This window comes from Pelobates fuscus, chromosome 3 (genome assembly GCF_036172605.1).
Source record: "Pelobates fuscus isolate aPelFus1 chromosome 3, aPelFus1.pri, whole genome shotgun sequence".
In the NCBI taxonomy this organism is placed as follows: domain Eukaryota; kingdom Metazoa; phylum Chordata; class Amphibia; order Anura; family Pelobatidae; genus Pelobates; species Pelobates fuscus.
In genome coordinates this window covers 352,733,615-352,759,171 of record NC_086319.1, presented here as the reverse complement: position 1 = coordinate 352,759,171, position 25,557 = coordinate 352,733,615, and the positions used below count along the sequence as shown (strand labels likewise).

At 35.3% G+C, this 25,557-nt stretch overlaps 28 non-coding genes across 28 annotated transcripts; all 28 read left to right on the top strand.

Moving 5' to 3' along the window:
* The first annotated feature begins 220 nt into the window (after positions 1 to 220).
* On the top strand, positions 221 to 302 carry TRNAS-CGA (transfer RNA serine (anticodon CGA)). Its single transcript has one exon. It is a non-coding gene; the product is annotated as a tRNA-Ser (tRNA).
* Positions 303 to 1,352: 1,050 nt separating this feature from the next.
* Positions 1,353 to 1,434, top strand: TRNAS-UGA (transfer RNA serine (anticodon UGA)). The gene has a single exon. It is a non-coding gene; the product is annotated as a tRNA-Ser (tRNA).
* Positions 1,435 to 1,926: 492 nt separating this feature from the next.
* On the top strand, positions 1,927 to 2,008 carry TRNAS-CGA (transfer RNA serine (anticodon CGA)). The gene has a single exon. It is a non-coding gene; the product is annotated as a tRNA-Ser (tRNA).
* Positions 2,009 to 3,058: 1,050 nt separating this feature from the next.
* Positions 3,059 to 3,140, top strand: TRNAS-UGA (transfer RNA serine (anticodon UGA)). Its single transcript has one exon. It is a non-coding gene; the product is annotated as a tRNA-Ser (tRNA).
* Positions 3,141 to 3,631: 491 nt separating this feature from the next.
* On the top strand, positions 3,632 to 3,713 carry TRNAS-CGA (transfer RNA serine (anticodon CGA)). Its single transcript has one exon. It is a non-coding gene; the product is annotated as a tRNA-Ser (tRNA).
* Positions 3,714 to 4,763: 1,050 nt separating this feature from the next.
* TRNAS-UGA (transfer RNA serine (anticodon UGA)) lies at positions 4,764 to 4,845 on the top strand. Its single transcript has one exon. It is a non-coding gene; the product is annotated as a tRNA-Ser (tRNA).
* Positions 4,846 to 5,337: 492 nt separating this feature from the next.
* TRNAS-CGA (transfer RNA serine (anticodon CGA)) lies at positions 5,338 to 5,419 on the top strand. The gene has a single exon. It is a non-coding gene; the product is annotated as a tRNA-Ser (tRNA).
* Positions 5,420 to 6,469: 1,050 nt separating this feature from the next.
* Positions 6,470 to 6,551, top strand: TRNAS-UGA (transfer RNA serine (anticodon UGA)). The gene has a single exon. It is a non-coding gene; the product is annotated as a tRNA-Ser (tRNA).
* Positions 6,552 to 7,043: 492 nt separating this feature from the next.
* On the top strand, positions 7,044 to 7,125 carry TRNAS-CGA (transfer RNA serine (anticodon CGA)). The gene has a single exon. It is a non-coding gene; the product is annotated as a tRNA-Ser (tRNA).
* A 1,050-nt stretch (positions 7,126 to 8,175) lies between these two features.
* On the top strand, positions 8,176 to 8,257 carry TRNAS-UGA (transfer RNA serine (anticodon UGA)). The gene has a single exon. It is a non-coding gene; the product is annotated as a tRNA-Ser (tRNA).
* A 492-nt stretch (positions 8,258 to 8,749) lies between these two features.
* TRNAS-CGA (transfer RNA serine (anticodon CGA)) lies at positions 8,750 to 8,831 on the top strand. Its single transcript has one exon. It is a non-coding gene; the product is annotated as a tRNA-Ser (tRNA).
* Positions 8,832 to 10,041: 1,210 nt separating this feature from the next.
* On the top strand, positions 10,042 to 10,123 carry TRNAS-UGA (transfer RNA serine (anticodon UGA)). The gene has a single exon. It is a non-coding gene; the product is annotated as a tRNA-Ser (tRNA).
* A 1,005-nt stretch (positions 10,124 to 11,128) lies between these two features.
* On the top strand, positions 11,129 to 11,210 carry TRNAS-UGA (transfer RNA serine (anticodon UGA)). The gene has a single exon. It is a non-coding gene; the product is annotated as a tRNA-Ser (tRNA).
* Positions 11,211 to 11,702: 492 nt separating this feature from the next.
* Positions 11,703 to 11,784, top strand: TRNAS-CGA (transfer RNA serine (anticodon CGA)). The gene has a single exon. It is a non-coding gene; the product is annotated as a tRNA-Ser (tRNA).
* Positions 11,785 to 13,406: 1,622 nt separating this feature from the next.
* TRNAS-CGA (transfer RNA serine (anticodon CGA)) lies at positions 13,407 to 13,488 on the top strand. Its single transcript has one exon. It is a non-coding gene; the product is annotated as a tRNA-Ser (tRNA).
* Positions 13,489 to 14,538: 1,050 nt separating this feature from the next.
* On the top strand, positions 14,539 to 14,620 carry TRNAS-UGA (transfer RNA serine (anticodon UGA)). Its single transcript has one exon. It is a non-coding gene; the product is annotated as a tRNA-Ser (tRNA).
* Positions 14,621 to 15,111: 491 nt separating this feature from the next.
* On the top strand, positions 15,112 to 15,193 carry TRNAS-CGA (transfer RNA serine (anticodon CGA)). The gene has a single exon. It is a non-coding gene; the product is annotated as a tRNA-Ser (tRNA).
* Positions 15,194 to 16,243: 1,050 nt separating this feature from the next.
* On the top strand, positions 16,244 to 16,325 carry TRNAS-UGA (transfer RNA serine (anticodon UGA)). Its single transcript has one exon. It is a non-coding gene; the product is annotated as a tRNA-Ser (tRNA).
* A 491-nt stretch (positions 16,326 to 16,816) lies between these two features.
* TRNAS-CGA (transfer RNA serine (anticodon CGA)) lies at positions 16,817 to 16,898 on the top strand. Its single transcript has one exon. It is a non-coding gene; the product is annotated as a tRNA-Ser (tRNA).
* Positions 16,899 to 17,948: 1,050 nt separating this feature from the next.
* On the top strand, positions 17,949 to 18,030 carry TRNAS-UGA (transfer RNA serine (anticodon UGA)). The gene has a single exon. It is a non-coding gene; the product is annotated as a tRNA-Ser (tRNA).
* Positions 18,031 to 18,905: 875 nt separating this feature from the next.
* TRNAS-UGA (transfer RNA serine (anticodon UGA)) lies at positions 18,906 to 18,988 on the top strand. The gene has a single exon. It is a non-coding gene; the product is annotated as a tRNA-Ser (tRNA).
* A 491-nt stretch (positions 18,989 to 19,479) lies between these two features.
* TRNAS-CGA (transfer RNA serine (anticodon CGA)) lies at positions 19,480 to 19,561 on the top strand. The gene has a single exon. It is a non-coding gene; the product is annotated as a tRNA-Ser (tRNA).
* A 1,050-nt stretch (positions 19,562 to 20,611) lies between these two features.
* Positions 20,612 to 20,693, top strand: TRNAS-UGA (transfer RNA serine (anticodon UGA)). Its single transcript has one exon. It is a non-coding gene; the product is annotated as a tRNA-Ser (tRNA).
* A 491-nt stretch (positions 20,694 to 21,184) lies between these two features.
* Positions 21,185 to 21,266, top strand: TRNAS-CGA (transfer RNA serine (anticodon CGA)). The gene has a single exon. It is a non-coding gene; the product is annotated as a tRNA-Ser (tRNA).
* A 1,050-nt stretch (positions 21,267 to 22,316) lies between these two features.
* Positions 22,317 to 22,398, top strand: TRNAS-UGA (transfer RNA serine (anticodon UGA)). Its single transcript has one exon. It is a non-coding gene; the product is annotated as a tRNA-Ser (tRNA).
* A 491-nt stretch (positions 22,399 to 22,889) lies between these two features.
* On the top strand, positions 22,890 to 22,971 carry TRNAS-CGA (transfer RNA serine (anticodon CGA)). The gene has a single exon. It is a non-coding gene; the product is annotated as a tRNA-Ser (tRNA).
* Positions 22,972 to 24,021: 1,050 nt separating this feature from the next.
* On the top strand, positions 24,022 to 24,103 carry TRNAS-UGA (transfer RNA serine (anticodon UGA)). The gene has a single exon. It is a non-coding gene; the product is annotated as a tRNA-Ser (tRNA).
* A 491-nt stretch (positions 24,104 to 24,594) lies between these two features.
* TRNAS-CGA (transfer RNA serine (anticodon CGA)) lies at positions 24,595 to 24,676 on the top strand. The gene has a single exon. It is a non-coding gene; the product is annotated as a tRNA-Ser (tRNA).
* The last annotated feature ends 881 nt before the right edge of the window (positions 24,677 to 25,557 follow it).

Here is a 25,557-nt window from a genome sequence, read left to right as displayed (position 1 = left end):
CAAATGAAAAGATGGGCTGTTGGCTGCATGATACCTTCACTTTTTAGGAAAGTGCCTCAACATTTTCTTCACAAAAACTTCAGGATAAAGCACCCACAGATTCCTTGCATCATATCTACTAAATTGAGCTGTAATGTTTGTGTTACTCAATGAGCATGCATTTACTTCCGAAAAAAAAGATACTGCTGGAAAAAAGTGACATTAACTGAGCAGCAGAAAAGCTGTGATGGCCGAGTGGTTAAGGCGTTGGATTCGAAATCCAATGGGGTCTCCCCGCACAGGTTCAAATCCTGTTCACAGCGAGAGAAATTACTGTTTTTAAAGTTTTGAAAATGTGATTATGTTCATGCTAGATGAAATTGCACATTAAGAAACTGCATAAAGTGACGTTAGTATCTATTTAGAGACAATTCCTAAAAACATGCACGCTGAAATAAATTAATTCTTAAATCTACGTTTCTAGTTAAACCTACTCTTGCACTCCATAGCAGAACGTTGATGCCAGCTTTAAAACTAGAAAGTTAGATGTAAGAAGTCATTTATTTCAACATGCACGTTTTTAGGAATTGTCTCTAAATAGATACTAACATCACTTTACGCAGATTCTATATATGCAATTTCATCTTGCATAATCACATTTTCAACTTTAAAAACAGAGACACTTCTTCAAAACATGCACGCTGAAATAAATGTCTTCTTAAATCTACGTTTCTAGTTATAAAACAGGCATCAACATTCTGCTGTGGAGTGCAAGATTAGGTTGTTACCTATGGATATTGGCTGCTTGAGACCCTCACTTTTTGGGAAATTGCCTCAACATTTTTTTCAGGAAAACTTAAGGTTGAAATTCTGTTCACAGCGAGAAATAGAATTGTTTTGAAATTTAAAAAACGGGTGTAAAGATATTTCCCATAGCACACATACCAGGATAACTTCAGGTTCAAATCCTGTTCACAGCGAGAAATAGAATTGTTTTGAAATTTGAAAATGTTGAACATGAAAATGGTTGTAAAGATATTTCCCATAGCACACATATCAGGATAACTTCAGGTTCAAATCCTGTTCACAGCGAGAAAAAGAATTGTTTTGAAATTTGAAAATGTTGAACATGAAAACTGGTGTAAAGATATTTCCCATAGCACACATACCAACGCTGTTCTTTCAAAACGGCAGAATATCCACTTAAATTGCACAAATACATGGTTGTTTACTAAATTGAGTATGTTTTTAAAGTTGAAAATGTGATTATTCCTCTTAATGTTGATACAAAACATTCTTCTGCTATCTGTGGCAATAAATGACACACCAACGCAACAAAAAAAGAAGAGTGACATTACCCCAAAAGAAAACAGGCTGTGATGGCCGAGTGGTTAAGGCGTTGGACTTGAAATCCAATGGGGTCTCCCCGCACAGGTTCAAATCCTGTTCACAGCGAGATAGATTTCTGTTTTTAAAGTTGAAAATGTGATTATGCTAGATGAAATTGCATATATAGAATCTGCGTAAAGTGATGTTAGTATCTATATAGAGACAATTCCTAAAAACGTGCATGTTGAAATAAATGACTTCTTACATCTACATTTCTAGTTTTAAAGCTGGCATCAACGTTCTGCTATGGAGTGCAAGAGTAGGTTTTTACTTATGGACATGTTCACGTTATTGTTGCATTCTAGAGTTGGATAGGTTAGTATGGATTAAGTGAGCAGCAAATGAAAAGATGGGCTGTTGGCTGCATGATACCTTCACTTTTTAGGAAAGTGCCTCAACATTTTCTTCACAAAAACTTCAGGATAAAGCACCCACAGATTCCTTGCATCATATCTACTAAATTGAGCTGTAATGTTTGTGTTACTCAATGAGCATGCATTTACTTCCGAAAAAAAAGATACTGCTGGAAAAAAGTGACATTAACTGAGCAGCAGAAAAGCTGTGATGGCCGAGTGGTTAAGGCGTTGGATTCGAAATCCAATGGGGTCTCCCCGCACAGGTTCAAATCCTGTTCACAGCGAGAGAAATTACTGTTTTTAAAGTTTTGAAAATGTGATTATGTTCATGCTAGATGAAATTGCACATTAAGAAACTGCATAAAGTGACGTTAGTATCTATTTAGAGACAATTCCTAAAAACATGCACGCTGAAATAAATTAATTCTTAAATCTACGTTTCTAGTTAAACCTACTCTTGCACTCCATAGCAGAACGTTGATGCCAGCTTTAAAACTAGAAAGTTAGATGTAAGAAGTCATTTATTTCAACATGCACGTTTTTAGGAATTGTCTCTAAATAGATACTAACATCACTTTACGCAGATTCTATATATGCAATTTCATCTTGCATAATCACATTTTCAACTTTAAAAACAGAGACACTTCTTCAAAACATGCACGCTGAAATAAATGTCTTCTTAAATCTACGTTTCTAGTTATAAAACAGGCATCAACATTCTGCTGTGGAGTGCAAGATTAGGTTGTTACCTATGGATATTGGCTGCTTGAGACCCTCACTTTTTGGGAAATTGCCTCAACATTTTTTTCAGGAAAACTTAAGGTTGAAATTCTGTTCACAGCGAGAAATAGAATTGTTTTGAAATTTAAAAAACGGGTGTAAAGATATTTCCCATAGCACACATACCAGGATAACTTCAGGTTCAAATCCTGTTCACAGCGAGAAATAGAATTGTTTTGAAATTTGAAAATGTTGAACATGAAAATGGTTGTAAAGATATTTCCCATAGCACACATATCAGGATAACTTCAGGTTCAAATCCTGTTCACAGCGAGAAAAAGAATTGTTTTGAAATTTGAAAATGTTGAACATGAAAACTGGTGTAAAGATATTTCCCATAGCACACATACCAACGCTGTTCTTTCAAAACGGCAGAATATCCACTTAAATTGCACAAATACATGGTTGTTTACTAAATTGAGTATGTTTTTAAAGTTGAAAATGTGATTATTCCTCTTAATGTTGATACAAAACATTCTTCTGCTATCTGTGGCAATAAATGACACACCAACGCAACAAAAAAAGAAGAGTGACATCACCCCAAAAGAAAACAGGCTGTGATGGCCGAGTGGTTAAGGCGTTGGACTTGAAATCCAATGGGGTCTCCCCGCACAGGTTCAAATCCTGTTCACAGCGAGATAGATTTCTGTTTTTAAAGTTGAAAATGTGATTATGCTAGATGAAATTGCATATATAGAATCTGCGTAAAGTGATGTTAGTATCTATATAGAGACAATTCCTAAAAACGTGCATGTTGAAATAAATGACTTCTTACATCTACATTTCTAGTTTTAAAGCTGGCATCAACGTTCTGCTATGGAGTGCAAGAGTAGGTTTTTACTTATGGACATGTTCACGTTATTGTTGCATTCTAGAGTTGGATAGGTTAGTATGGATTAAGTGAGCAGCAAATGAAAAGATGGGCTGTTGGCTGCATGATACCTTCACTTTTTAGGAAAGTGCCTCAACATTTTCTTCACAAAAACTTCAGGATAAAGCACCCACAGATTCCTTGCATCATATCTACTAAATTGAGCTGTAATGTTTGTGTTACTCAATGAGCATGCATTTACTTCGAAAAAAAAGATACTGCTGGAAAAAAGTGACATTAACTGAGCAGCAGAAAAGCTGTGATGGCCGAGTGGTTAAGGCGTTGGATTCGAAATCCAATGGGGTCTCCCCGCACAGGTTCAAATCCTGTTCACAGCGAGAGAAATTACTGTTTTTAAAGTTTTGAAAATGTGATTATGTTCATGCTAGATGAAATTGCACATTAAGAAACTGCATAAAGTGACGTTAGTATCTATTTAGAGACAATTCCTAAAAACATGCACGCTGAAATAAATTAATTCTTAAATCTACGTTTCTAGTTAAACCTACTCTTGCACTCCATAGCAGAACGTTGATGCCAGCTTTAAAACTAGAAAGTTAGATGTAAGAAGTCATTTATTTCAACATGCACGTTTTTAGGAATTGTCTCTAAATAGATACTAACATCACTTTACGCAGATTCTATATATGCAATTTCATCTTGCATAATCACATTTTCAACTTTAAAAACAGAGACACTTCTTCAAAACATGCACGCTGAAATAAATGTCTTCTTAAATCTACGTTTCTAGTTATAAAACAGGCATCAACATTCTGCTGTGGAGTGCAAGATTAGGTTGTTACCTATGGATATTGGCTGCTTGAGACCCTCACTTTTTGGGAAATTGCCTCAACATTTTTTTCAGGATAACTTAAGGTTGAAATTCTGTTCACAGCGAGAAATAGAATTGTTTTGAAATTTAAAAAACGGGTGTAAAGATATTTCCCATAGCACACATACCAGGATAACTTCAGGTTCAAATCCTGTTCACAGCGAGAAATAGAATTGTTTTGAAATTTGAAAATGTTGAACATGAAAATGGTTGTAAAGATATTTCCCATAGCACACATATCAGGATAACTTCAGGTTCAAATCCTGTTCACAGCGAGAAAAAGAATTGTTTTGAAATTTGAAAATGTTGAACATGAAAACTGGTGTAAAGATATTTCCCATAGCACACATACCAACGCTGTTCTTTCAAAACGGCAGAATATCCACTTAAATTGCACAAATACATGGTTGTTTACTAAATTGAGTATGTTTTTAAAGTTGAAAATGTGATTATTCCTCTTAATGTTGATACAAAACATTCTTCTGCTATCTGTGGCAATAAATGACACACCAACGCAACAAAAAAAGAAGAGTGACATCACCCCAAAAGAAAACAGGCTGTGATGGCCGAGTGGTTAAGGCGTTGGACTTGAAATCCAATGGGGTCTCCCCGCACAGGTTCAAATCCTGTTCACAGCGAGATAGATTTCTGTTTTTAAAGTTGAAAATGTGATTATGCTAGATGAAATTGCATATATAGAATCTGCGTAAAGTGATGTTAGTATCTATATAGAGACAATTCCTAAAAACGTGCATGTTGAAATAAATGACTTCTTACATCTACATTTCTAGTTTTAAAGCTGGCATCAACGTTCTGCTATGGAGTGCAAGAGTAGGTTTTTACTTATGGACATGTTCACGTTATTGTTGCATTCTAGAGTTGGATAGGTTAGTATGGATTAAGTGAGCAGCAAATGAAAAGATGGGCTGTTGGCTGCATGATACCTTCACTTTTTAGGAAAGTGCCTCAACATTTTCTTCACAAAAACTTCAGGATAAAGCACCCACAGATTCCTTGCATCATATCTACTAAATTGAGCTGTAATGTTTGTGTTACTCAATGAGCATGCATTTACTTCCGAAAAAAAAGATACTGCTGGAAAAAAGTGACATTAACTGAGCAGCAGAAAAGCTGTGATGGCCGAGTGGTTAAGGCGTTGGATTCGAAATCCAATGGGGTCTCCCCGCACAGGTTCAAATCCTGTTCACAGCGAGAGAAATTACTGTTTTTAAAGTTTTGAAAATGTGATTATGTTCATGCTAGATGAAATTGCACATTAAGAAACTGCATAAAGTGACGTTAGTATCTATTTAGAGACAATTCCTAAAAACATGCACGCTGAAATAAATTAATTCTTAAATCTACGTTTCTAGTTAAACCTACTCTTGCACTCCATAGCAGAACGTTGATGCCAGCTTTAAAACTAGAAAGTTAGATGTAAGAAGTCATTTATTTCAACATGCACGTTTTTAGGAATTGTCTCTAAATAGATACTAACATCACTTTACGCAGATTCTATATATGCAATTTCATCTTGCATAATCACATTTTCAACTTTAAAAACAGAGACACTTCTTCAAAACATGCACGCTGAAATAAATGTCTTCTTAAATCTACGTTTCTAGTTATAAAACAGGCATCAACATTCTGCTGTGGAGTGCAAGATTAGGTTGTTACCTATGGATATTGGCTGCTTGAGACCCTCACTTTTTGGGAAATTGCCTCAACATTTTTTTCAGGATAACTTAAGGTTGAAATTCTGTTCACAGCGAGAAATAGAATTGTTTTGAAATTTAAAAAACGGGTGTAAAGATATTTCCCATAGCACACATACCAGGATAACTTCAGGTTCAAATCCTGTTCACAGCGAGAAATAGAATTGTTTTGAAATTTGAAAATGTTGAACATGAAAATGGTTGTAAAGATATTTCCCATAGCACACATATCAGGATAACTTCAGGTTCAAATCCTGTTCACAGCGAGAAAAAGAATTGTTTTGAAATTTGAAAATGTTGAACATGAAAACTGGTGTAAAGATATTTCCCATAGCACACATACCAACGCTGTTCTTTCAAAACGGCAGAATATCCACTTAAATTGCACAAATACATGGTTGTTTACTAAATTGAGTATGTTTTTAAAGTTGAAAATGTGATTATTCCTCTTAATGTTGATACAAAACATTCTTCTGCTATCTGTGGCAATAAATGACACACCAACGCAACAAAAAAAGAAGAGTGACATTACCCCAAAAGAAAACAGGCTGTGATGGCCGAGTGGTTAAGGCGTTGGACTTGAAATCCAATGGGGTCTCCCCGCACAGGTTCAAATCCTGTTCACAGCGAGATAGATTTCTGTTTTTAAAGTTGAAAATGTGATTATGCTAGATGAAATTGCATATATAGAATCTGCGTAAAGTGATGTTAGTATCTATATAGAGACAATTCCTAAAAACGTGCATGTTGAAATAAATGACTTCTTACATCTACATTTCTAGTTTTAAAGCTGGCATCAACGTTCTGCTATGGAGTGCAAGAGTAGGTTTTTACTTATGGACATGTTCACGTTATTGTTGCATTCTAGAGTTGGATAGGTTAGTATGGATTAAGTGAGCAGCAAATGAAAAGATGGGCTGTTGGCTGCATGATACCTTCACTTTTTAGGAAAGTGCCTCAACATTTTCTTCACAAAAACTTCAGGATAAAGCACCCACAGATTCCTTGCATCATATCTACTAAATTGAGCTGTAATGTTTGTGTTACTCAATGAGCATGCATTTACTTCCGAAAAAAAAGATACTGCTGGAAAAAAGTGACATTAACTGAGCAGCAGAAAAGCTGTGATGGCCGAGTGGTTAAGGCGTTGGATTCGAAATCCAATGGGGTCTCCCCGCACAGGTTCAAATCCTGTTCACAGCGAGAGAAATTACTGTTTTTAAAGTTTTGAAAATGTGATTATGTTCATGCTAGATGAAATTGCACATTAAGAAACTGCATAAAGTGACGTTAGTATCTATTTAGAGACAATTCCTAAAAACATGCACGCTGAAATAAATTAATTCTTAAATCTACGTTTCTAGTTAAACCTACTCTTGCACTCCATAGCAGAACGTTGATGCCAGCTTTAAAACTAGAAAGTTAGATGTAAGAAGTCATTTATTTCAACATGCACGTTTTTAGGAATTGTCTCTAAATAGATACTAACATCACTTTACGCAGATTCTATATATGCAATTTCATCTTGCATAATCACATTTTCAACTTTAAAAACAGAGACACTTCTTCAAAACATGCACGCTGAAATAAATGTCTTCTTAAATCTACGTTTCTAGTTATAAAACAGGCATCAACATTCTGCTGTGGAGTGCAAGATTAGGTTGTTACCTATGGATATTGGCTGCTTGAGACCCTCACTTTTTGGGAAATTGCCTCAACATTTTTTTCAGGATAACTTAAGGTTGAAATTCTGTTCACAGCGAGAAATAGAATTGTTTTGAAATTTAAAAAACGGGTGTAAAGATATTTCCCATAGCACACATACCAGGATAACTTCAGGTTCAAATCCTGTTCACAGCGAGAAATAGAATTGTTTTGAAATTTGAAAATGTTGAACATGAAAATGGTTGTAAAGATATTTCCCATAGCACACATATCAGGATAACTTCAGGTTCAAATCCTGTTCACAGCGAGAAAAAGAATTGTTTTGAAATTTGAAAATGTTGAACATGAAAACTGGTGTAAAGATATTTCCCATAGCACACATACCAACGCTGTTCTTTCAAAACGGCAGAATATCCACTTAAATTGCACAAATACATGGTTGTTTACTAAATTGAGTATGTTTTTAAAGTTGAAAATGTGATTATTCCTCTTAATGTTGATACAAAACATTCTTCTGCTATCTGTGGCAATAAATGACACACCAACGCAACAAAAAAAGAAGAGTGACATTACCCCAAAAGAAAACAGGCTGTGATGGCCGAGTGGTTAAGGCGTTGGACTTGAAATCCAATGGGGTCTCCCCGCACAGGTTCAAATCCTGTTCACAGCGAGATAGATATCTGTTTTTAAAGTTGAAAATGTGATTATGCTAGATGAAATTGCATATATAGAATCTGCGTAAAGTGATGTTAGTATCTATATAGAGACAATTCCTAAAAACGTGCATGTTGAAATAAATGACTTCTTACATCTACATTTCTAGTTTTAAAGCTGGCATCAACGTTCTGCTATGGAGTGCAAGAGTAGGTTTTTACTTATGGACATGTTCACGTTATTGTTGCATTCTAGAGTTGGATAGGTTAGTATGGATTAAGTGAGCAGCAAATGAAAAGATGGGCTGTTGGCTGCATGATACCTTCACTTTTTAGGAAAGTGCCTCAACATTTTCTTCACAAAAACTTCAGGATAAAGCACCCACAGATTCCTTGCATCATATCTACTAAATTGAGCTGTAATGTTTGTGTTACTCAATGAGCATGCATTTACTTCCGAAAAAAAAGATACTGCTGGAAAAAAGTGACATTAACTGAGCAGCAGAAAAGCTGTGATGGCCGAGTGGTTAAGGCGTTGGATTCGAAATCCAATGGGGTCTCCCCGCACAGGTTCAAATCCTGTTCACAGCGAGAGAAATTACTGTTTTTAAAGTTTTGAAAATGTGATTATGTTCATGCTAGATGAAATTGCACATTAAGAAACTGCATAAAGTGACGTTAGTATCTATTTAGAGACAATTCCTAAAAACATGCACGCTGAAATAAATTAATTCTTAAATCTACGTTTCTAGTTAAACCTACTCTTGCACTCCATAGCAGAACGTTGATGCCAGCTTTAAAACTAGAAAGTTAGATGTAAGAAGTCATTTATTTCAACATGCACGTTTTTAGGAATTGTCTCTAAATAGATACTAACATCACTTTACGCAGATTCTATATATGCAATTTCATCTTGCATAATCACATTTTCAACTTTAAAAACAGAGACACTTCTTCAAAACATGCACGCTGAAATAAATGTCTTCTTAAATCTACGTTTCTAGTTATAAAACAGGCATCAACATTCTGCTGTGGAGTGCAAGATTAGGTTGTTACCTATGGATATTGGCTGCTTGAGACCCTCACTTTTTGGGAAATTGCCTCAACATTTTTTTCAGGATAACTTAAGGTTGAAATTCTGTTCACAGCGAGAAATAGAATTGTTTTGAAAACAGGCATCAACATTCTGCTGTGGAGTGCAAGATTAGGTTGTTACCTATGGATATTGGCTGCTTGAGACCCTCACTTTTTGGGAAATTGCCTCAACATTTTTTTCAGGATAACTTAAGGTTGAAATTCTGTTCACAGCGAGAAATAGAATTGTTTTGAAATTTAAAAAACGGGTGTAAAGATATTTCCCATAGCACACATACCAGGATAACTTCAGGTTCAAATCCTGTTCACAGCGAGAAATAGAATTGTTTTGAGATTTGAAAATGTTGAACATGAAAATGGTTGTAAAGATATTTCCCATAGCACACATATCAGGATAACTTCAGGTTCAAATCCTGTTCACAGCGAGAAAAAGAATTGTTTTGAAATTTGAAAATGTTGAACATGAAAACTGGTGTAAAGATATTTCCCATAGCACACATACCAACGCTGTTCTTTCAAAACGGCAGAATATCCACTTAAATTGCACAAATACATGGTTGTTTACTAAATTGAGTATGTTTTTAAAGTTGAAAATGTGATTATTCCTCTTAATGTTGATACAAAACATTCTTCTGCTATCTGTGGCAATAAATGACACACCAACGCAACAAAAAAAGAAGAGTGACATTACCCCAAAAGAAAACAGGCTGTGATGGCCGAGTGGTTAAGGCGTTGGACTTGAAATCCAATGGGGTCTCCCCGCACAGGTTCAAATCCTGTTCACAGCGAGATAGATTTCTGTTTTTAAAGTTGAAAATGTGATTATGCTAGATGAAATTGCATATATTGAATCTGCGTAAAGTGATGTTAGTATCTATATAGAGACAATTCCTAAAAACGTGCATGTTGAAATAAATGACTTCTTACATCTACATTTCTAGTTTTAAAGCTGGCATCAACGTTCTGCTATGGAGTGCAAGAGTAGGTTTTTACTTATGGACATGTTCACGTTATTGTTGCATTCTAGAGTTGGATAGGTTAGTATGGATTAAGTGAGCAGCAAATGAAAAGATGGGCTGTTGGCTGCATGATACCTTCACTTTTTAGGAAAGTGCCTCAACATTTTCTTCACAAAAACTTCAGGATAAAGCACCCACAGATTCCTTGCATCATATCTACTAAATTGAGCTGTAATGTTTGTGTTACTCAATGAGCATGCATTTACTTCCGAAAAAAAAGATACTGCTGGAAAAAAGTGACATTAACTGAGCAGCAGAAAAGCTGTGATGGCCGAGTGGTTAAGGCGTTGGATTCGAAATCCAATTTAAAAAACGGGTGTAAAGATATTTCCCATAGCACACATACCAGGATAACTTCAGGTTCAAATCCTGTTCACAGCGAGAAATAGAATTGTTTTGAAATTTGAAAATGTTGAACATGAAAATGGTTGTAAAGTTATTTCCCATAGCACACATATCAGGATAACTTCAGGTTCAAATCCTGTTCACAGCGAGAAAAAGAATTGTTTTGAAATTTGAAAATGTTGAACATGAAAACTGGTGTAAAGATATTTCCCATAGCACACATACCAACGCTGTTCTTTCAAAACGGCAGAATATCCACTTAAATTGCACAAATACATGGTTGTTTACTAAATTGAGTATGTTTTTAAAGTTGAAAATGTGATTATTCCTCTTAATGTTGATACAAAACATTCTTCTGCTATCTGTGGCAATAAATGACACACCAACGCAACAAAAAAAGAAGAGTGACATTACCCCAAAAGAAAACAGGCTGTGATGGCCGAGTGGTTAAGGCGTTGGACTTGAAATCCAATGGGGTCTCCCCGCACAGGTTCAAATCCTGTTCACAGCGAGATAGATTTCTGTTTTTAAAGTTGAAAATGTGATTATGCTAGATGAAATTGCATATATAGAATCTGCGTAAAGTGATGTTAGTATCTATATAGAGACAATTCCTAAAAACGTGCATGTTGAAATAAATGACTTCTTACATCTACATTTCTAGTTTTAAAGCTGGCATCAACGTTCTGCTATGGAGTGCAAGAGTAGGTTTTTACTTATGGACATGTTCACGTTATTGTTGCATTCTAGAGTTGGATAGGTTAGTATGGATTAAGTGAGCAGCAAATGAAAAGATGGGCTGTTGGCTGCATGATACCTTCACTTTTTAGGAAAGTGCCTCAACATTTTCTTCACAAAAACTTCAGGATAAAGCACCCACAGATTCCTTGCATCATATCTACTAAATTGAGCTGTAATGTTTGTGTTACTCAATGAGCATGCATTTACTTCCGAAAAAAAAGATACTGCTGGAAAAAAGTGACATTAACTGAGCAGCAGAAAAGCTGTGATGGCCGAGTGGTTAAGGCGTTGGATTCGAAATCCAATGGGGTCTCCCCGCACAGGTTCAAATCCTGTTCACAGCGAGAGAAATTACTGTTTTTAAAGTTTTGAAAATGTGATTATGTTCATGCTAGATGAAATTGCACATTAAGAAACTGCATAAAGTGACGTTAGTATCTAGTTAGAGACAATTCCTAAAAACATGCACGCTGAAATAAATTAATTCTTAAATCTACGTTTCTAGTTAAACCTACTCTTGCACTCCATAGCAGAACGTTGATGCCAGCTTTAAAACTAGAAAGTTAGATGTAAGAAGTCATTTATTTCAACATGCACGTTTTTAGGAATTGTCTCTAAATAGATACTAACATCACTTTACGCAGATTCTATATATGCAATTTCATCTTGCATAATCACATTTTCAACTTTAAAAACAGAGACACTTCTTCAAAACATGCACGCTGAAATAAATGTCTTCTTAAATCTACGTTTCTAGTTATAAAACAGGCATCAACATTCTGCTGTGGAGTGCAAGATTAGGTTGTTACCTATGGATATTGGCTGCTTGAGACCCTCACTTTTTGGGAAATTGCCTCAACATTTTTTTCAGGATAACTTAAGGTTGAAATTCTGTTCACAGCGAGAAATAGAATTGTTTTGAAATTTAAAAAACGGGTGTAAAGATATTTCCCATAGCACACATACCAGGATAACTTCAGGTTCAAATCCTGTTCACAGCGAGAAAAAGAATTGTTTTGAGATTTGAAAATGTTGAACATGAAAATGGTTGTAAAGATATTTCCCATAGCACACATATCAGGATAACTTCAGGTTCAAATCCTGTTCACAGCGAGAAAAAGAATTGTTTTGAAATTTGAAAATGTTGAACATGAAAACTGGTGTAAAGATATTTCCCATAGCACACATACCAACGCTGTTCTTTCAAAATGGCAGAATATCCACTTAAATTGCACAAATACATGGTTGTTTACTAAATTGAGTATGTTTTTAAAGTTGAAAATGTGATTATTCCTCTTAATGTTGATACAAAACATTCTTCTGCTATCTGTGGCAATAAATGACACACCAACGCAACAAAAAAAGAAGAGTGACATTACCCCAAAAGAAAACAGGCTGTGATGGCCGAGTGGTTAAGGCGTTGGACTTGAAATCCAATGGAACTCCCCGCACAGGTTCAAATCCTGTTCACAGCGAGATAGATTTCTGTTTTTAAAGTTGAAAATCTGATTATGCTAGATGAAATTGCATATATAGAATCTGCGTAAAGTGATGTTAGTATCTATATAGAGACAATTCCTAAAAACGTGCATGTTGAAATAAATGACTTCTTACATCTACATTTCTAGTTTTAAAGCTGGCATCAACGTTCTGCTATGGAGTGCAAGAGTAGGTTTTTACTTATGGACATGTTCACGTTATTGTTGCATTCTAGAGTTGGATAGGTTAGTATGGATTAAGTGAGCAGCAAATGAAAAGATGGGCTGTTGGCTGCATGATACCTTCACTTTTTAGGAAAGTGCCTCAACATTTTCTTCACAAAAACTTCAGGATAAAGCACCCACAGATTCCTTGCATCATATCTACTAAATTGAGCTGTAATGTTTGTGTTACTCAATGAGCATGCATTTACTTCCGAAAAAAAGATACTGCTGGAAAAAAGTGACATTAACTGAGCAGCAGAAAAGCTGTGATGGCCGAGTGGTTAAGGCGTTGGATTCGAAATCCAATGGGGTCTCCCCGCACAGGTTCAAATCCTGTTCACAGCGAGAGAAATTACTGTTTTTAAAGTTTTGAAAATGTGATTATGTTCATGCTAGATGAAATTGCACATTAAGAAACTGCATAAAGTGACGTTAGTATCTATTTAGAGACAATTCCTAAAAACATGCACGCTGAAATAAATTAATTCTTAAATCTACGTTTCTAGTTAAACCTACTCTTGCACTCCATAGCAGAACGTTGATGCCAGCTTTAAAACTAGAAAGTTAGATGTAAGAAGTCATTTATTTCAACATGCACGTTTTTAGGAATTGTCTCTATATAGATACTAACATCACTTTACGCAGATTCTATATATGCAATTTCATCTTGCATAATCACATTTTCAACTTTAAAAACAGAGACACTTCTTCAAAACATGCACGCTGAAATAAATGTCTTCTTAAATCTACGTTTCTAGTTATAAAACAGGCATCAACATTCTGCTGTGGAGTGCAAGATTAGGTTGTTACCTATGGATATTGGCTGCTTGAGACCCTCACTTTTTGGGAAATTGCCTCAACATTTTTTTCAGGAAAACTTAAGGTTGAAATTCTGTTCACAGCGAGAAATAGAATTGTTTTGAAATTTAAAAAACGGGTGTAAAGATATTTCCCATAGCACACATACCAGGATAACTTCAGGTTCAAATCCTGTTCACAGCGAGAAATAGAATTGTTTTGAAATTTGAAAATGTTGAACATGAAAATGGTTGTAAAGATATTTCCCATAGCACACATATCAGGATAACTTCAGGTTCAAATCCTGTTCACAGCGAGAAAAAGAATTGTTTTGAAATTTGAAAATGTTGAACATGAAAACTGGTGTAAAGATATTTCCCATAGCACACATACCAACGCTGTTCTTTCAAAACGGCAGAATATCCACTTAAATTGCACAAATACATGGTTGTTTACTAAATTGAGTATGTTTTTAAAGTTGAAAATGTGATTATTCCTCTTAATGTTGATACAAAACATTCTTCTGCTATCTGTGGCAATAAATGACACACCAACGCAACAAAAAAAGAAGAGTGACATTACCCCAAAAGAAAACAGGCTGTGATGGCCGAGTGGTTAAGGCGTTGGACTTGAAATCCAATGGGGTCTCCCCGCACAGGTTCAAATCCTGTTCACAGCGAGATAGATTTCTGTTTTTAAAGTTGAAAATCTGATTATGCTAGATGAAATTGCATATATAGAATCTGCGTAAAGTGATGTTAGTATCTATATAGAGACAATTCCTAAAAACGTGCATGTTGAAATAAATGACTTCTTACATCTACATTTCTAGTTTTAAAGCTGGCATCAACGTTCTGCTATGGAGTGCAAGAGTAGGTTTTTACTTATGGACATGTTCACGTTATTGTTGCATTCTAGAGTTGGATAGGTTAGTATGGATTAAGTGAGCAGCAAATGAAAAGATGGGCTGTTGGCTGCATGATACCTTCACTTTTTAGGAAAGTGCCTCAACATTTTCTTCACAAAAACTTCAGGATAAAGCACCCACAGATTCCTTGCATCATATCTACTAAATTGAGCTGTAATGTTTGTGTTACTCAATGAGCATGCATTTACTTCCGAAAAAAAGATACTGCTGGAAAAAAGTGACATTAACTGAGCAGCAGAAAAGCTGTGATGGCCGAGTGGTTAAGGCGTTGGATTCGAAATCCAATGGGGTCTCCCCGCACAGGTTCAAATCCTGTTCACAGCGAGAGAAATTACTGTTTTTAAAGTTTTGAAAATGTGATTATGTTCATGCTAGATGAAATTGCACATTAAGAAACTGCATAAAGTGACGTTAGTATCTATTTAGAGACAATTCCTAAAAACATGCACGCTGAAATAAATTAATTCTTAAATCTACGTTTCTAGTTAAACCTACTCTTGCACTCCATAGCAGAACGTTGATGCCAGCTTTAAAACTAGAAAGTTAGATGTAAGAAGTCATTTATTTCAACATGCACGTTTTTAGGAATTGTCTCTATATAGATACTAACATCACTTTACGCAGATTCTATATATGCAATTTCATCTTGCATAATCACATTTTCAACTTTAAAAACAGAGACACTTCTTCAAAACATGCACGCTGAAATAAATGTCTTCTTAAATCTACGTTTCTAGTTATAAAACAGGCATCAACATTCTGCTGTGGAGTGCAAGATTAGGTTGTTACCTATGGATATTGGCTGCTTGAGACCCTCACTTTTTGGGAAATTGCCTCAACATTTTTTTCAGGAAAACTTAAGGTTGAAATTCTGTTCACAGCGAGAAATAGAATTGTTTTGAAATTTAAAAAACGGGTGTAAAGATATTTCCCATAGCACACATACCAGGATAACTTCAGGTTCAAATCCTGTTCACAGCGAGAAATAGAATTGTTTTGAAATTTGAAAATGTTGAACATGAAAATGGTTGTAAAGATATTTCCCATAGCACACATATCAGGATAACTTCAGGTTCAAATCCTGTTCACAGCGAGAAAAAGAATTGTTTTGAAATTTGAAAATGTTGAACATGAAAACTGGTGTAAAGATATTTCCCATAGCACACATACCAACGCTGTTCTTTCAAAACGGCAGAATATCCACTTAAATTGCACAAATACATGGTTGTTTACTAAATTGAGTATGTTTTTAAAGTTGAAAATGTGATTATTCCTCTTAATGTTGATACAAAACATTCTTCTGCTATCTGTGGCAATAAATGACACACCAACGCAACAAAAAAAGAAGAGTGACATTACCCCAAAAGAAAACAGGCTGTGATGGCCGAGTGGTTAAGGCGTTGGACTTGAAATCCAATGGGGTCTCCCCGCACAGGTTCAAATCCTGTTCACAGCGAGATAGATTTCTGTTTTTAAAGTTGAAAATCTGATTATGCTAGATGAAATTGCATATATAGAATCTGCGTAAAGTGATGTTAGTATCTATATAGAGACAATTCCTAAAAACGTGCATGTTGAAATAAATGACTTCTTACATCTACATTTCTAGTTTTAAAGCTCGCATCAACGTTATGCTATGGAGTGCAAGAGTAGGTTTTTACTTATGGACATGTTCACGTTATTGTTGCATTCTAGAGTTGGATAGGTTAGTATGGATTAAGTGAGCAGCAAATGAAAAGATGGGCTGTTGGCTGCATGATACCTTCACTTTTTAGGAAAGTGCCTCAACATTTTCTTCACAAAAACTTCAGGATAAAGCACCCACAGATTCCTTGCATCATATCTACTAAATTGAGCTGTAATGTTTGTGTTACTCAATGAGCATGCATTTACTTCCGAAAAAAAGATACTGCTGAAAAAAAGTGACATTAACTGAGCAGCAGAAAAGCTGTGATGGCCGAGTGGTTAAGGCGTTGGATTCGAAATCCAATGGGGTCTCCCCGCACAGGTTCAAATCCTGTTCACAGCGAGAGAAATTACTGTTTTTAAAGTTTTGAAAATGTGATTATGTTCATGCTAGATGAAATTGCACATTAAGAAACTGCATAAAGTGACGTTAGTATCTATTTAGAGACAATTCCTAAAAACATGCACGCTGAAATAAATTAATTCTTAAATCTACGTTTCTAGTTAAACCTACTCTTGCACTCCATAGCAGAACGTTGATGCCAGCTTTAAAACTAGAAAGTTAGATGTAAGAAGTCATTTATTTCAACATGCACGTTTTTAGGAATTGTCTCTATATAGATACTAACATCACTTTACGCAGATTCTATATATGCAATTTCATCTTGCATAATCACATTTTCAACTTTAAAAACAGAGACACTTCTTCAAAACATGCACGCTGAAATAAATGTCTTCTTAAATCTACGTTTCTAGTTATAAAACAGGCATCAACATTCTGCTGTGGAGTGCAAGATTAGGTTGTTACCTATGGATATTGGCTGCTTGAGACCCTCACTTTTTGGGAAATTGCCTCAACATTTTTTTCAGGAAAACTTAAGGTTGAAATTCTGTTCACAGCGAGAAATAGAATTGTTTTGAAATTTAAAAAACGGGTGTAAAGATATTTCCCATAGCACACATACCAGGATAACTTCAGGTTCAAATCCTGTTCACAGCGAGAAATAGAATTGTTTTGAAATTTGAAAATGTTGAACATGAAAATGGTTGTAAAGATATTTCCCATAGCACACATATCAGGATAACTTCAGGTTCAAATCCTGTTCACAGCGAGAAAAAGAATTGTTTTGAAATTTGAAAATGTTGAACATGAAAACTGGTGTAAAGATATTTCCCATAGCACACATACCAACGCTGTTCTTTCAAAACGGCAGAATATCTACTTAAATTGCACAAATACATGGTTGTTTACTAAATTGAGTATGTTTTTAAAGTTGAAAATGTGATTATTCCTCTTAATGTTGATACAAAACATTCTTCTGCTATCTGTGGCAATAAATGACACACCAACGCAACAAAAAAAGAAGAGTGACATTACCCCAAAAGAAAACAGGCTGTGATGGCCGAGTGGTTAAGGCGTTGGACTTGAAATCCAATGGGGTCTCCCCGCACAGGTTCAAATCCTGTTCACAGCGAGATAGATTTCTGTTTTTAAAGTTGAAAATCTGATTATGCTAGATGAAATTGCATATATAGAATCTGCGTAAAGTGATGTTAGTATCTATATAGAGACAATTCCTAAAAACGTGCATGTTGAAATAAATGACTTCTTACATCTACATTTCTAGTTTTAAAGCTGGCATCAACGTTCTGCTATGGAGTGCAAGAGTAGGTTTTTACTTATGGACATGTTCACGTTATTGTTGCATTCTAGAGTTGGATAGGCATCAACATTCTGCTGTGGAGTGCAAGATTAGGTTGTTACCTATGGATATTGGCTGCTTGAGACCCTCACTTTTTGGGAAATTGCCTCAACATTTTTTTCAGGAAAACTTAAGGTTGAAATTCTGTTCACAGCGAGAAATAGAATTGTTTTGAAATTTAAAAAACGGGTGTAAAGATATTTCCCATAGCACACATACCAGGATAACTTCAGGTTCAAATCCTGTTCACAGCGAGAAATAGAATTGTTTTGAAATTTGAAAATGTTGAACATGAAAATGGTTGTAAAGATATTTCCCATAGCACACATATCAGGATAACTTCAGGTTCAAATCCTGTTCACAGCGATAAAAAGAATTGTTTTGAAATTTGAAAATGTTGAACATGAAAACTGGTGTAAAGATATTTCCCATAGCACACATACCAACGCTGTTCTTTCAAAACGGCAGAATATCCACTTAAATTGCACAAATACATGGTTGTTTACTAAATTGAGTATGTTTTTAAAGTTGAAAATGTGATTATTCCTCTTAATGTTGATACAAAACATTCTTCTGCTATCTGTGGCAATAAATGACACACCAACGCAACAAAAAAAGAAGAGTGACATTACCCCAAAAGAAAACAGGCTGTGATGGCCGAGTGGTTAAGGCGTTGGACTTGAAATCCAATGGGGGTCTCCCCGCACAGGTTCAAATCCTGTTCACAGCGAGATAGATTTCTGTTTTTAAAGTTGAAAATCTGATTATGCTAGATGAAATTGCATATATAGAATCTGCGTAAAGTGATGTTAGTATCTATATAGAGACAATTCCTAAAAACGTGCATGTTGAAATAAATGACTTCTTACATCTACATTTCTAGTTTTAAAGCTGGCATCAACGTTCTGCTATGGAGTGCAAGAGTAGGTTTTTACTTATGGACATGTTCACGTTATTGTTGCATTCTAGAGTTGGATAGGTTAGTATGGATTAAGTCAGCAGCAAATGAAAAGATGGGCTGTTGGCTGCATGATACCTTCACTTTTTAGGAAAGTGCCTCAACATTTTCTTCACAAAAACTTCAGGATAAAGCACCCACAGATTCCTTGCATCATATCTACTAAATTGAGCTGTAATGTTTGTGTTACTCAATGAGCATGCATTTACTTCCGAAAAAAAGATACTGCTGGAAAAAAGTGACATTAACTGAGCAGCAGAAAAGCTGTGATGGCCGAGTGGTTAAGGCGTTGGATTCGAAATCCAATGGGGTCTCCCCGCACAGGTTCAAATCCTGTTCACAGCGAGAGAAATTACTGTTTTTAAAGTTTTGAAAATGTGATTATGTTCATGCTAGATGAAATTGCACATTAAGAAACTGCATAAAGTGACGTTAGTATCTATTTAGAGACAATTCCTAAAAACATGCACGCTGAAATAAATTAATTCTTAAATCTACGTTTCTAGTTAAACCTACTCTTGCACTCCATAGCAGAACGTTGATGCCAGCTTTAAAACTAGAAAGTTAGATGTAAGAAGTCATTTATTTCAACATGCACGTTTTTAGGAATTGTCTCTATATAGATACTAACATCACTTTACGCAGATTCTATATATGCAATTTCATCTTGCATAATCACATTTTCAACTTTAAAAACAGAGACACTTCTTCAAAACATACACGCTGAAATAAATGTCTTCTTAAATCTACGTTTCTAGTTATAAAACAGGCATCAACATTCTGCTGTGGAGTGCAAGATTAGGTTGTTACCTATGGATATTGGCTGCTTGAGACCCTCACTTTTTGGGAAATTGCCTCAACATTTTTTTCAGGAAAACTTAAGGTTGAAATTCTGTTCACAGCGAGAAATAGAATTGTTTTGAAATTTAAAAAACGGGTGTAAAGATATTTCCCATAGCACACATACCAGGATAACTTCAGGTTCAAATCCTGTTCACAGCGAGAAATAGAATTGTTTTGAAATTTGAAAATGTTGAACATGAAAATGGTTGTAAAGATATTTCCCATAGCACACATATCAGGATAACTTCAGGTTCAAATCCTGTTCACAGCGAGAAAAAGAATTGTTTTGAAATTTGAAAATGTTGAACATGAAAACTGGTGTAAAGATATTTCCCATAGCACACATACCAACGCTGTTCTTTCAAAACGGCAGAATATCCACTTAAATTGCACAAATACATGGTTGTTTACTAAATTGAGTATGTTTTTAAAGTTGAAAATGTGATTATTCCTCTTAATGTTGATACAAAACATTCTTCTGCTATCTGTGGCAATAAATGACACACCAACGCAACAAAAAAAGAAGAGTGACATTACCCCAAAAGAAAACAGGCTGTGATGGCCGAGTGGTTAAGGCGTTGGACTTGAAATCCAATGGGGTCTCCCCGCACAGGTTCAAATCCTGTTCACAGCGAGATAGATTTCTGTTTTTAAAGTTGAAAATCTGATTATGCTAGATGAAATTGCATATATAGAATCTGCGTAAAGTGATGTTAGTATCTATATAGAGACAATTCCTAAAAACGTGCATGTTGAAATAAATGACTTCTTACATCTACATTTCTAGTTTTAAAGCTGGCATCAACGTTCTGCTATGGAGTGCAAGAGTAGGTTTTTACTTATGGACATGTTCACGTTATTGTTGCATTCTAGAGTTGGATAGGTTAGTATGGATTAAGTCAGCAGCAAATGAAAAGATGGGCTGTTGGCTGCATGATACCTTCACTTTTTAGGAAAGTGCCTCAACATTTTCTTCACAAAAACTTCAGGATAAAGCACCCACAGATTCCTTGCATCATATCTACTAAATTGAGCTGTAATGTTTGTGTTACTCAATGAGCATGCATTTACTTCCGAAAAAAAGATACTGCTGGAAAAAAGTGACATTAACTGAGCAGCAGAAAAGCTGTGATGGCCGAGTGGTTAAGGCGTTGGATTCGAAATCCAATGGGGTCTCCCCGCACAGGTTCAAATCCTGTTCACAGCGAGAGAAATTACTGTTTTTAAAGTTTTGAAAATGTGATTATGTTCATGCTAGATGAAATTGCACATTAAGAAACTGCATAAAGTGACGTTAGTATCTATTTAGAGACAATTCCTAAAAACATGCACGCTGAAATAAATTAATTCTTAAATCTACGTTTCTAGTTAAACCTACTCTTGCACTCCATAGCAGAACGTTGATGCCAGCTTTAAAACTAGAAAGTTAGATGTAAGAAGTCATTTATTTCAACATGCACGTTTTTAGGAATTGTCTCTATATAGATACTAACATCACTTTACGCAGATTCTATATATGCAATTTCATCTTGCATAATCACATTTTCAACTTTAAAAACAGAGACACTTCTTCAAAACATGCACGCTGAAATAAATGTCTTCTTAAATCTACGTTTCTAGTTATAAAACAGGCATCAACATTCTGCTGTGGAGTGCAAGATTAGGTTGTTACCTATGGATATTGGCTGCTTGAGACCCTCACTTTTTGGGAAATTGCCTCAACATTTTTTTCAGGAAAACTTAAGGTTGAAATTCTGTTCACAGCGAGAAATAGAATTGTTTTGAAATTTAAAAAACGGGTGTAAAGATATTTCCCATAGCACACATACCAGGATAACTTCAGGTTCAAATCCTGTTCACAGCGAGAAATAGAATTGTTTTGAAATTTGAAAATGTTGAACATGAAAATGGTTGTAAAGATATTTCCCATAGCACACATATCAGGATAACTTCAGGTTCAAATCCTGTTCACAGCGAGAAAAAGAATTGTTTTGAAATTTGAAAATGTTGAACATGAAAACTGGTGTAAAGATATTTCCCATAGCACACATACCAACGCTGTTCTTTCAAAACGGCAGAATATCCACTTAAATTGCACAAATACATGGTTGTTTACTAAATTGAGTATGTTTTTAAAGTTGAAAATGTGATTATTCCTCTTAATGTTGATACAAAACATTCTTCTGCTATCTGTGGCAATAAATGACACACCAACGCAACAAAAAAAGAAGAGTGACATTACCCCAAAAGAAAACAGGCTGTGATGGCCGAGTGGTTAAGGCGTTGGACTTGAAATCCAATGGGGTCTCCCCGCACAGGTTCAAATCCTGTTCACAGCGAGATAGATTTCTGTTTTTAAAGTTGAAAATCTGATTATGCTAGATGAAATTGCATATATAGAATCTGCGTAAAGTGATGTTAGTATCTATATAGAGACAATTCCTAAAAACGTGCATGTTGAAATAAATGACTTCTTACATCTACATTTCTAGTTTTAAAGCTGGCATCAACGTTCTGCTATGGAGTGCAAGAGTAGGTTTTTACTTATGGACATGTTCACGTTATTGTTGCATTCTAGAGTTGGATAGGTTAGTATGGATTAAGTGAGCAGCAAATGAAAAGATGGGCTGTTGGCTGCATGATACCTTCACTTTTTAGGAAAGTGCCTCAACATTTTCTTCACAAAAACTTCAGGATAAAGCACCCACAGATTCCTTGCATCATATCTACTAAATTGAGCTGTAATGTTTGTGTTACTCAATGAGCATGCATTTACTTCCGAAAAAAAGATACTGCTGGAAAAAAGTGACATTAACTGAGCAGCAGAAAAGCTGTGATGGCCGAGTGGTTAAGGCGTTGGATTCGAAATCCAATGGGGTCTCCCCGCACAGGTTCAAATCCTGTTCACAGCGAGAGAAATTACTGTTTTTAAAGTTTTGAAAATGTGATTATGTTCATGCTAGATGAAATTGCACATTAAGAAACTGCATAAAGTGACGTTAGTATCTATTTAGAGACAATTCCTAAAAACATGCACGCTGAAATAAATTAATTCTTAAATCTACGTTTCTAGTTAAACCTACTCTTGCACTCCATAGCAGAACGTTGATGCCAGCTTTAAAACTAGAAAGTTAGATGTAAGAAGTCATTTATTTCAACATGCACGTTTTTAGGAATTGTCTCTATATAGATACTAACATCACTTTACGCAGATTCTATATATGCAATTTCATCTTGCATAATCACATTTTCAACTTTAAAAACAGAGACACTTCTTCAAAACATGCACGCTGAAATAAATGTCTTCTTAAATCTACGTTTCTAGTTATAAAACAGGCATCAACATTCTGCTGTGGAGTGCAAGATTAGGTTGTTACCTATGGATATTGGCTGCTTGAGACCCTCACTTTTTGGGAAATTGCCTCAACATTTTTTTCAGGAAAACTTAAGGTTGAAATTCTGTTCACAGCGAGAAATAGAATTGTTTTGAAATTTAAAAAACGGGTGTAAAGATATTTCCCATAGCACACATACCAGGATAACTTCAGGTTCAAATCCTGTTCACAGCGAGAAATAGAATTGTTTTGAAATTTGAAAATGTTGAACATGAAAATGGTTGTAAAGATATTTCCCATAGCACACATATCAGGATAACTTCAGGTTCAAATCCTGTTCACAGCGAGAAAAAGAATTGTTTTGAAATTTGAAAATGTTGAACATGAAAACTGGTGTAAAGATATTTCCCATAGCACACATACCAACGCTGTTCTTTCAAAACGGCAGAATATCCACTTAAATTGCACAAATACATGGTTGTTTACTAAATTGAGTATGTTTTTAAAGTTGAAAATGTGATTATTCCTCTTAATGTTGATACAAAACATTCTTCTGCTATCTGTGGCAATAAATGACACACCAACGCAACAAAAAAAGAAGAGTGACATTACCCCAAAAGAAAACAGGCTGTGATGGCCGAGTGGTTAAGGCGTTGGACTTGAAATCCAATGGGGTCTCCCCGCACAGGTTCAAATCCTGTTCACAGCGAGATAGATTTCTGTTTTTAAAGTTGAAAATGTGATTATGCTAGATGAAATGGCATATATAGAATCTGCGTAAAGTGATGTTAGTATCTATATAGAGACAATTCCTAAAAACGTGCATGTTGAAATAAATGACTTCTTACATCTACATTTCTAGTTTTAAAGCTGGCATCAACGTTCTGCTATGGAGTGCAAGAGTAGGTTTTTACTTATGGACATGTTCACGTTATTGTTGCATTCTAGAGTTGGATAGGTTAGTATGGATTAAGTGAGCAGCAAATGAAAAGATGGGCTGTTGGCTGCATGATACCTTCACTTTTTAGGAAAGTGCCTCAACATTTTCTTCACAAAAACTTCAGGATAAAGCACCCACAGATTCCTTGCATCATATCTACTAAATTGAGCTGTAATGTTTGTGTTACTCAATGAGCATGCATTTACTTCCGAAAAAAAGATACTGCTGGAAAAAAGTGACATTAACTGAGCAGCAGAAAAGCTGTGATGGCCGAGTGGTTAAGGCGTTGGATTCGAAATCCAATGGGGTCTCCCCGCACAGGTTCAAATCCTGTTCACAGCGAGAGAAATTACTGTTTTTAAAGTTTTGAAAATGTGATTATGTTCATGCTAGATGAAATTGCACATTAAGAAACTGCATAAAGTGACGTTAGTATCTATTTAGAGACAATTCCTAAAAACATGCACGCTGAAATAAATTAATTCTTAAATCTACGTTTCTAGTTAAACCTACTCTTGCACTCCATAGCAGAACGTTGATGCCAGCTTTAAAACTAGAAAGTTAGATGTAAGAAGTCATTTATTTCAACATGCACGTTTTTAGGAATTGTCTCTATATAGATACTAACATCACTTTACGCAGATTCTATATATGCAATTTCATCTTGCATAATCACATTTTCAACTTTAAAAACAGAGACACTTCTTCAAAACATGCACGCTGAAATAAATGTCTTCTTAAATCTACGTTTCTAGTTATAAAACAGGCATCAACATTCTGCTGTGGAGTGCAAGATTAGGTTGTTACCTATGGATATTGGCTGCTTGAGACCCTCACTTTTTGGGAAATTGCCTCAACATTTTTTTCAGGAAAACTTAAGGTTGAAATTCTGTTCACAGCGAGAAATAGAATTGTTTTGAAATTTAAAAAACGGGTGTAAAGATATTTCCCATAGCACACATACCAGGATAACTTCAGGTTCAAATCCTGTTCACAGCGAGAAATAGAATTGTTTTGAAATTTGAAAATGTTGAACATGAAAATGGTTGTAAAGATATTTCCCATAGCACACATATCAGGATAACTTCAGGTTCAAATCCTGTTCACAGCGAGAAAAAGAATTGTTTTGAAATTTGAAAATGTTGAACATGAAAACTGGTGTAAAGATATTTCCCATAGCACACATACCAACGCTGTTCTTTCAAAACGGCAGAATATCCACT